Source organism: Nicotiana tabacum, chromosome 10, assembly GCF_000715075.1.
Source record: "Nicotiana tabacum cultivar K326 chromosome 10, ASM71507v2, whole genome shotgun sequence".
Lineage (NCBI taxonomy): Eukaryota > Viridiplantae > Streptophyta > Magnoliopsida > Solanales > Solanaceae > Nicotiana > Nicotiana tabacum.
In genome coordinates, this window is record NC_134089.1 from 129,844,625 (window position 1) to 129,855,974 (window position 11,350).

Sequence of the window (11,350 nt, forward strand, 5' to 3'; positions counted from 1 at the left end):
AGAATATTTCTTAGCTGGGGAAATATTTGCGTCTGGTGGCCTAATTGAAAGTGATTTTGATATGTGTATATTTGCGAATACTCCTGTTATGTTCACCATGCCTGCATCCAAAGAAAAATCATGAGTTTTGTAAGGGGAGGTTGGTTCGTGCGTTTGTTTGCTTGCTTTGCTCTGGAGGCCATGTTCGAGTCGTCGTGGGTAACACCTGGCTACCATAGAAATAAAGTTTTCGAAAAATATGCACTTATGGAGTTATTTTAGAAACATAGTGGTATATAATATCAAATAAATTAGATGAACTAATGACTGTGACGCTTTTAGAGACATTGCGGCTCTTTTGCATTAGAATTTTGAGGGTCCTCCTCAAAATTACCTCAAAATTCTGCCCCAGTTTGATCCTTTGGTCGTTCCACGTACAACGAGGTTTGTTGGATCTGCTCTGAAATTTTGAGAAACCTTCTCAAAATTTTTCCCCTGTTACCTAACCGATTTTTGACTTTCTGGCATATGATGGCGTTGGCTGGACTTGTTCCGGAATTTTGAGGGTCCTCCCTAAAATTCTGCCCCAGTTTCTGGTTCTAGAAAAATGAAAATTTTATTAAGTTATGACCGAACCCATAGGGCTGCCTACGTATCCCCTCTTAAATGGGAATCAGGTCAAGTGTAGTTCAGTTACATCAGATGAATGAATGAATGTAAACAATCTAAACATATTATCTCTTGACTACATCTGAATTGATAGGTTTTGGCCAAACTTCTCCATCCATTTCTGCAAGTATGAGTGCTCCTCCTGTTAGCACCCGGTGAACCATGTAAGGACCTTGCCAATTGGGTGAAAATTTTCCTTTGGCTTCATCCTGATACGGGAAGATCCGCTTCAGCACCAGTTGCCCCGGTGCGAATTGTCTTGGTCTGACCCTTTTGTTGAAAGCTCTAGATATTCTATTCTGATAAAACTGACCGTGACATACTACGTTCATTCTTTTTCCGTCTATAAGGTTAGTTGTTCATAGCGGCTCCTTATCCATTATGCATCACTGAGTTCAGCTTCTTGTATGATCCTTAAAGAAGTAATTTCTACCTCGGCTGGAATGACAACTTCGGTACCATAAACCAGTAAATAGGGAGTTTCCCTAGTTGATGTGTGGACTGTGGTGCGGTACCCCAATAGGGCAAAGGGTAACTTCTCGTGCCATTGTTTGTGATTCTCTACCATCTTCCTCAGTATCTTCTTGATGTTCTTGTTGGCAGCTTCTACAACTCCATTCATTTAAGGCATGTATGCTGTAGAGTTTTTGTGCTTGATTTTGAAGGTTTCACACGTGGCTTTCATTAGATCACTATTGAGATTGGCGGCATTATCAGTGATAATGGACTCTGGAATCCCAAATCGGCAAACAATATGATCCTTTACAAATTCTACGACAACTTTCTTGGTTACAGCTTTGTAAAATGCAGCCTCTACCCATTTTGCGAAATAGTTGATAGCCACTAAAATGAACCGGTGCCCGTTTGAAGTAGTGGGCTTGATCAGACCGATGACATGCATTCCCCAGGTAGCAAAGGGCCAAGGTGCACTTGTTACATTGAGCTCGTTTGGTGGTGGTAAATCTTGGATAACCTTAACTTTGGATGGGTCCAACTCGATTCCTCTGCGGCTAACATTGAATCCCAACAGCTTTTCTGCAGGAACCCCGAATGCACATTTTGTGTGGTTAAACTTTAGATTGTACCTACTTAGCCTGTCATAGAACTTTCTCAAGTTTGCTATGTGATCTATGACCCTCTTGGATTTGATGATGATGTCGTCAACATACACCTCTATCTCCTTGTGTATCATATCATGGAAGATGGTTGTCATGGATCTCATATAAATAGACCTATCATTCTATAGACCGAATGGCATCATCTTGTAGCAGTATACTCACCACGGTGTAATGAAAGTTATTTTCTCTGCGTCTTCTTCGTCCATCAAGATCTGATGATAAGCCGTGAAGCAATCTACAAAGGATTGGAGTTCATGCTTGGCGCAATTTTTTCCAGGATGTGTATATTTGGCAGTGGAAAACTGTCCTTGGGACTTGCTTTGTTTAAATACCGATAGTCAACACACACCCTGACTTTCCAATCTTTCTTCGGAACCAGTACAATGTAGGCTAACCAGGTTGGGTACTCAACTACCCTGAGAACTTTGGCTTTGATCTGCTTGGTGACTTCTTCCTTGATTTTTAGGCTCATATTTGGCTTGAACTTTTTGAGTTTCTGCTTTACCGGCGGACACATTAGATTGGTAGGCAACTTATGAACCACTATGGATGTGCTCAGACCGGTCATGTCATCATATGATCATGCAATGATATCCTCATATTCTTTCAGGAAACGAGTGTATTCCTCCTTCTCTGATGGTGATAAGTGAATGCTTATGCGAGTTTCTTTGACGGTTTCGGAATCTCCCAAATTGATTGCCTCGGTTTCGTCTAGGTTGGACTTGGGTTTGTTCTCAAAGTTCTCAACTTCTCTGACAACTTCCTCAGGTATTTCATCCTCTTCTTCTGAGTCACTATCCTTATATTGCATTGTCTCATTACATGTCGCAGTCACTGGTTCATCAGGAAAAGTAATAATAACGATGTATAAGAAAAATGTAAAAGTTAATAATGAATAAATAGCAATGCATTAATTAAATTTGAAAATATCCAAAACAGATACGGTTCGATGACTCGAGCAATTATTTCGAAACAAAATGCATCTTTAAAACAAAATACTGAAAATATCTTAAATGCCTAGAATGGCTATTAAAATAAGTCAGGATAATTGCCAAGCTACCCAGGAACTCGGCCGACCCAGGATGGTGTGGCAGTCCAATTCTTGAGAATAACTCCCTTCTCCACAGTCTTAATAGTGAGGCCTTTTTCCTCCTCTTCCTCTACTATCACATTGCAATCTATATCCTCATCTTCCAGAAACAGGTTCTGTAGCCCAGCCAAAGCTTCTTCCTTTTACAGATCCCCATATTGTATCGGCCTGGTGAAAAGTCTGACTCGGATTTGGTACTGGCTACTCGAGAGGGTAAAAAGGACCGCACCATGGTAGTGACCAATCATTATATTTTGCCATGTATATGGATATCTCAACCCAAAAGTTGTGTCGTGATGTTTCAACTGTATCGGTTTGGTAATCCCTGGAGTTTCTTCCCAAGACCTTTTGTCGGGTTCATACCCAGACCATGCCAGTATGTTTTCTATTATTTACTCCACCACTTGTCTTTCTCAATTGCGTTGACATGTTCAATGTGGTGATAAGTTTCTCCACCCAACCTTCTTCTATTCTCGATAACCGGTATAGTTTGACTGGTCTAAATGGGGTTACTTCCGTCTCCGTGAATGAGTACCTCCTAATGGTTCCATTCGAACTTCACGGTCTGGTGCAGCGTAGAAGCCACAGCCCCAGCAGCATGTATCCAAGGTCGACCTAATAGAAGATTATATGTAGCAGATATGTCTAGTACTTGGAACTCAACATCAAACCAAGTTGGTACCATCTACAGACAAAGATTAATCTCCTCAATCGTGGCCCTTTGAGACCCATCAAATGCTTTTACGTTCATACTCCCGGCCCGCATCTCATGGAAATCTTTACCCAACCTTTTGAAAGTAGTCAATGGACAAATGTTGAGGCTTGAACCCCCATCTATTAGGACCCTGGCAATGAATTTGTCTTCAAACTGTACTGTGATATGTAGTGCCCTGTTATGACTTAACCCTTCAGGTAGTAGTTCATCCTCGTGGAAGGTGATCTTGTGACTCTCTAGTACTTGCCCTAACATGTTGGCCATTTTCCACTGGTGATATTGTTGGGCACATAAGCTTCATTCAACACCTTCATTAGAGAATTCCTATGTGCTTCAAAATTTTGCAATAGCGACAGGATGGATATCTGGACGAGAGTCTTGTTTAAATGATCCACGACAGAGTATTCTCTCGCTTGCACTTTACTCCAAAGATCGTCTGGTCCAGTTTCAATGACAGGCTATTTGGTAGTAGCCTCCTTGCTCGATCCTCCCAAATTCTTGGGTGTATAGACCCTTCCAGTTCTGGTCATTCCCTGTGCGGCACCAGATTTTTCCATCTTTGTTTTTCCCTTTCGCCTAGCTTCGACAACGTAATCCCAAGGTATAGCATTGGACTTGAAAGGAGGTGTGGTTGTTACTATCACTGTGAAAGGTGTGGCCACCTCTATCTCAAATGGAACAGGTGTAGTTGTATGTGGTATTTATTCTACCTCAAATGGGGCCGATGCAGTTACCTTAACCTCAACTGGCGGCTGTAACTGGACCACAATGGGATTGAGCGTGACTGCGGGCTTCCTAGGATCGTCACCCTCTTTGATAAGTCCAATTGATCCCTCGGGATCCCACTCCTCGTCAATTTCTATCACATTGATCCCTTCGCCCTTATGATCGGGAAGAGAATTGTTGCGGATGTTGGGTGCGGCTTCCTTCGCTTGTATAACCTTATTATCAATCAATGTCTAGATCTTATCTTTCATTGTCCGACACTTATCAATAGTGTTCCCTTTCATGCCAGAATGATATACATAGGTTTTATTCGAGTTGACCTATTGAGATGAATTCTCCATTGCCACAGCGGGAATATGGGTGATATAACCAGTAGCCTTCAACCTTTCATACAACTGGTCGATGGGTTCAGCAATGGCGGTGTACTGTCTAGGTGGTTTGTGATCAATATTAGGTCAGGGTTTCTGGTAATTTGGACAAGTTGGAGGTGAATGATAGTAAGCTGGCTGGGTGTTATAAGTGTGATAGGTGGTGGCGGGTTGATAATATCTGGGAGGTGAGGGTTGGTATGTAGGTGGAGGTGTTTGTTATGTGAGTGGAGATTTTGGGCCTTGGGCCACCATTACTGCCCCTACTTCTTTCTTCTTTGACATGCCACCTGATTGCAATGCTTTGTTCGTGGCCTGCAGTAACTCAAAATTTGTCACCATCCCGCTCTTAATACCCTCTTCAATCCTTTCTCCGATTTTGATGATATTGGAGAACTTATGATTCTCAATAACCATTAGCCTTTCATAATACTGCGGGTCCTGTGCCCTGACAAAGAACTTGTTCATCTGTTCCTCGTCTAATGCTGGTCTGACCTTGGCTGCTTTTGACCTCCATCGAGTGGCATACTTGTGAAAAGTCTCAGTTGACTTCTTCTTTAGGTTCTGGATATAAAAGATATCTGGTGCATTTTTCGTATTAAACCTGAATCGGTTCATAAATTCTGATGCCATGCTCACCCAATTGGCCCACTTCTTAGGATTCTAGCTTATGTACCAAGACAATGCATCTCCAGTAAAACTTCTCATGAAAAGCTTCATTCGAATCCTTTCATATTTTTCGACCCCCACGAGCTTGTCACAATAAGTTCTCAGATGAACCTTGGGATCACCCGTTCCGTCAAACATTTCGAACTTGGGAGGTTTGTAACCCTCCGGCAATTCTACATCTGGTTGTATGTATAAATCCTCATAATTTAGACCTTCTATCCCTTTACCTCCATCAACATCCTAAACTCGACTATCAACTTCTTGAGCTCCTCGGCTATGTTCTTGATGAGCAGGTCCTTCTCAGCGGATTCTGGTGTATAGGAGATTGGTTGAGTGGAGTGAGGTAGGGTCTCCACATATATGGGGTTGTTTTGGTGAGTGCCAGGGATTTGGGTGTAATGGTGGTGATTGGTTGAGTTTTGGGGATCGGGAATAGGTTGTGGTGTGTTCTGAGGAGTATGGTAGGTAGTGGTTTGTGGGTACTGGATTGGTTGATGATGGTGTTGTGGAGGAGTTGGTACCGGTAGAGGATTGGGATTTTGAGGTGGTGTGGCATATTGATGGGGTACGGGAGGATTTTGTGGACGTTGGCTTGGCGTATTTTGAGGAGTTGCTAGGTTTTGAGCATTTTGTTGGTTAACGTCTGGGACGTTCAGAGTGAGGGAGAAGTTTGCCAAGTTACGGACCTGCTCAAGTTCTCCTTGTAACTCCAGTATTTTCTGCTCCAATCGTAGGACCAAATCATTCTGGGCTGGAGTACTCTGACCGTCTGAAGTTTCAATATTCTCAGCATTTTCTTTTCGGATGCCACTCAAATCATCCATCTTAGCTTTTCCTCTGTTTTTCGGATTACTTGGAGGATGAGGAGGTAGAGGGCCTCTAGATGTGAAGTGAGATATGTGATCACAGCGGACTCAACCTGAGGAAGAGTGGGCGCTAATACTTTTACCCAATAGCGGTATCGGGGTCAATTTTCCACAGGGAACTTCAATTTGGAGTTGCGTGTTTGTATAGTCTAGGACTATGTTTTAGCTCCTGATTGATCTTCTAACATTTTTGGTTTTCTTTTGATTAATAGCTACAATTTATCAACTACAATTGTAAAACTAAGTTATGCTAAAATTATTATTCTAAGTTGTATGCAATATAGAGAAAGGCACTAGGGTCGTGGCATGTACCTAGGTGGTCAACTAACGGGTAGAGATTCCTAATGCAAGAATGATGACTATGGGACTTATGCTATAACCGTTGCACTTTTGCACTCACTCTCACACCTCTCGGTTTTGCCCAATTGACTCTCTCGAGACCAATTGGATAAGCCAATTTGCCCAAGCAACTTATGGTTCAAGTTGCGTAATTACTCTCTCGAGGTTTAACCCGTTAATTGGGACTACCATTCTCATGGGTCCATCCCAATTCCTTGTTAGAATTAATCTTGGGGTCATAGACTCTCTTTCTCAAGAAGAGTCAAGACTCACTAAGCTAGACTTAGTGTTTGCAACCACCAAATCTTAATGAAAACATAAGATTAATTCAAATAACAAATACCCAACATCATTCATGCACTAAACAATCACACCTATTAATTACCCACAATAGGGTTGAGCCACAACCCTAGCTAATAGGTTTAGCTAGCCATAATAGGAACAGAAATTGAAGAAATAATAGATGAAATTGACATAGCAATTAACTACAATGTTAATCTACTCAAATCCAAGTTAATACTAGAAGAAATTGCCCAAAATAGGCTAAAATCATGAAATCCCAAGTTCAACTGCTCTATGCTCTCAAAAACAGATCTGGAAAAGAAATTACTGCTAAAAAGTAAAATGTTCTATTTATACTAGCAGGAAAAACCGGACAAAAATACCCCTGAGGGTCTGGCGCGGACCGCGCACAAATGACGCGCGACCGCGTAGGGTTTTGGACCTTCATATCTTGCTTCTGGCACTGGGGGGCGCGGACCGCACAAAAGTGATGAACGGCCGCGTGAACTTCATCCATGCGGACCGCACTGATTAGGTGTGCGACCGCGTGGGATTTTGCCTTGAATGATTGAGTCTCTGATACTCTTAGGTGCGGACCGCGTGAAAAGGGGCGCGGACCGCGCAGCTTGACTTGAAGATATCATGACCTCTGAATTTTCTTGCGCAGCCGCATGGCAGAACAGTGCGGACCGCGCAGGTTGAACTTGAATATGTCCAGCTTCTGAACTCTCTTGCGCGGCCGCGTGACAAAACAGTGCGGACCGCGCAGGTCCTTTTGATCCCCCCTTTCAGTTGTCTTTTGACACTTGGAAGATTTCACTCCTTTTTGAGCCGATCTTTAGTATTTGTCATCTTGTCGCTCAAACCTGCAATCAAGTGCAACTTGTAAGCATTTTGGGACTAATTTCTGGCAGTTAATGCACAAAGCTTAGGTAAGAATGGGTATAAAACATGTAGAAATCACAGTTATCAACTCCCCCAAACTTAAACCTTTGCTTGTCCTCAAGCAAATAAAATGAGACCTACCCCTCAATGGACAACACTCGAGAAATTCCTGTTTATCCTAAAATAACCTCAACAAGCCTCAATTGGGACTAACAATTGCCCTCAATGCGAATGCATCATTAACACATTTAAACTTTGCAAACTTGTGGATCAAGTGCGACGCAAGAGCATCAAGAGTTGACACATTTCATAAAGGAACCTTTCTCAATTTCTTTGGTCATTGCGGAACCCAAACTCACACATCCTCGACTTTCCCTGAGTGAACCTCACTTTTTATAGTATTCGCACACAAATCGAGGTGAATGGACTTCTCTCTCATCTCTCACAAAGAAAAGGCCCTAAGTCCGGCTCTAAGTACCATATGCTTGCCCCTTATGTAAGTATCCACTAATGTAGGCTTCCCTCAACTCAAGATCATATAGGGCTTTTGAGGAGTCATTGTGAAGGCTTTGGGTAAAGGTAGGACGTGTTTTTCTTCAAATGGTTTCAATCTTCCCTCAAGCACTTCTTTTGATTTATTTTGGCACACTTTCTTCACTCAATTGAGTAATTCACTTCTCTCAAGGGGTTAGAGAGACGCATTGTCACTCTTTCTTTTGCAATTCAAATCCTTTCTCCTTTTTATTCCTTTTCCACACCTTTTTCACTTTTTTTTCCTTGGATTCCCTTTTTTGGTTCTTATTCATTTTTGTCTTTCTTTTTGTCTTTTTCTCTTTTTCATTGCCTTCCTTTTTGTTTTTACTTTTGCGCCTTTTTACCACATTGATGCCTTTCTTGTCTCCCCCCCCAAACTTAGACATTTGCCATTTACTCAAGGGAAAATTTGGGTGCCAAGAGAGGGTTTCGTTAAGAACGGGTATAGGCTTGTAGCTTGGTTCATGAACGAAAAAGGTTTAAGGCTCAAAAGGGTTGAACTAGGGATTATTTCATTGGTAGGTCATGGAAATTGTTCAAATTTTGCATTTTAGATCAATGAGAGCCTATAATCACCTCTCAAGGCAAGTTCCACCTATGATTTCGCCTCAACAAACATTCAGGGCAAGTTCTAGACCATCGGTTCGGTACTTGGGCTCACGATTCGAATTCTCACTACACACACTCAAGGATTGCCTAAGACGTAATCGAGGGCCCACAACGACCTTAGATATGATTCAAGCGCACAATGGCCCAAAATGACCACATGATGATTGTTTGGTCAACACAAGAGTCTCAAGGCCACAACTTTCACCATCCTAAACACAACATAATGTCTTTGACCATAGGATCAAAGGCAAATGTGCTAGGTCCAAGTGAGGCTTTGCCTGAGGTACCCTTAACTATAAAAACTTGAAAATCAAAAAAAAAATCAAAAACGGACTCAAACCCTTAAGAAGGTTGTCACGCCATCTATCATTGGGAAGAGCCATCGGTTCGCACAACATCTACCCTTGGAAAGAACCGTGGCATTAAGAAAACCAAGGGCTTATTGCAAATGCCAAAATAAGACAAAAAGTCTACGAGCCTAACTTTGCAACTAAGACGAAGAATTTTAACGAGAAATAGAAAAACATGCAACTAAAACGAAAAATTTTATCGATAAATAGAAAAACAAAATGAAAACCGAATGAATATGTACAAAAGGGGAGTAGAATATACAACCAGGGGGGATGAATATATACATAGAATCTGAAGAGCATCTGGAATGAACAGTTATATACAAACCATCTACCAATTACTAATGTCAACAAGCTAAATGTAAAGATAATATGTACAGTAATCCAGCAGTTAATCAAAATAGTAGGGCCACACCCCCACGAATAAAAGCTAGCATTGTCCCCAATGCTAACTACCAAATAAAACATCAAAAATCAGCAAAGGATATAGAGCGGCCCCTCAAGCCTAATCAAATTGGTCCCCAGCTTGCTGCTGCTGTGCTGCTGGGACAGGTGTCTGCTCCTGATCCAGCTCATCAACTGGTGGAACTGAAGAGGGCTCAATATCTACAGTACTAGATGGGCCCACCTAAGTTGGAGCCACCTCGATCACTATTCCCTCTGTGCTAGGGAGCTTTCTCTTCTTCCTTGGCCTATCCTCCTCTGCCTGTGGCTGCATCTCCTTTGGCATATCCTCCACTTTCCCCTGATAGTGAAGCTGTGGGAGAAGTGGAGTAGGTGTTCTCATTTGCTTTTTCTGCTCCGTACTCATCAGACGAGTTCGAGATGACATTTATCGGCTTTTTGGAAGTGGCTACATCAGCACAACCAGGAGATGGGGAATCCCGTAGCTGAAAAGATGTGGACATGTGTGTGGGGGCAGACTCTGAAGTGACACTCCTCGAAGGTGCATACTCACTCCCCGTGGAGTGAGATGCATCTCTATCAGCTTCCCGGATTATCTTCCGATTTTTCTTTATCGCTTCCCTGGTTTGAGGATTCAACTTTACAATTCGTTTTCCTTTTCCTCCACGGGAGGAACCACCTCTCCCTGGTTGTATTTGTTTTCCCGCTCGTTTTTTATCCACTTGCTTTTTAACCATAGTCTGCATGGAATACATGTCTAACATTGTTAGTAGAAGCACATAATATGAAATAAACAGTTCAGTTGAATGCACAGTTGCAGACACAGTTACACAGACAGAGGGGCGCGGACCGCAACAAAAGGCACGTGGTCCGCTTAGTATACTGATACCCACACATGTTTCTCTGAATAAGCCGACGCGGTCCGCACTGTTTTGGACCGCGGCCGTGTGGCTTCAGTGTGGACCGCACAGAAATGGTACGCGGTCCGCGCAGGTGAAATGCCAAAATGTTAACCTCTCTGAACTCTTCACACGTGGTCCGCACTGTTTTGGACTGGGCTCACGCGGACCAAATAGAAATGGCATGCGGACCGCGCTGAGAAGGTTCGACATTGCACACAAGGGGCCACGCGGACCGTGCAAGAATGCTGCACGACCGCGTAGGGCAAATATAACTGAGCGGGGATATTTTTCCATTAAGTCCCATTTTTGTTCACAATTTGAGTCCTAAGTGTCCCTACTAAATTAATTAACATGCATTTATTCCCCATGATTCAACCAAAACAATAAAAATCTAAACTAACAGTTAACTAAGAAGAAAAAGGACGAAAATAAGAAGTTATACTAGTAGGGAGTGATTAAAAGAAACAAAAATTAGGCTATAAATCAAATAAACAAGAGTTGTTACCAGGGATTAATGAGAAATCAACTAACTGAGCAAGAGATGCGGATGTACAGTGAAAATTAAAGCTCCAGATGAAAATTTGCGAAAAGGTTCAAATGAGGCCCAAGGCTTCTATTTATAGAAAAACCCTGGGGACTCACAACTTACCTACCAGCGCGACCGCACGAAAATGGCCGAGGTCCGCGCTAGTTTTCATTCCTTCACATTTGACTGCTCAGCCCATGCGGACCGCACTGTTTTGGTGCGCTACCGCGTGGAAGTTATCAGAGACTTGGTGATTTCAGCTTTTCCCACGCGAACCACACTACTTTGGACCGCGGCCGCGTATGAATTTTATCAGAG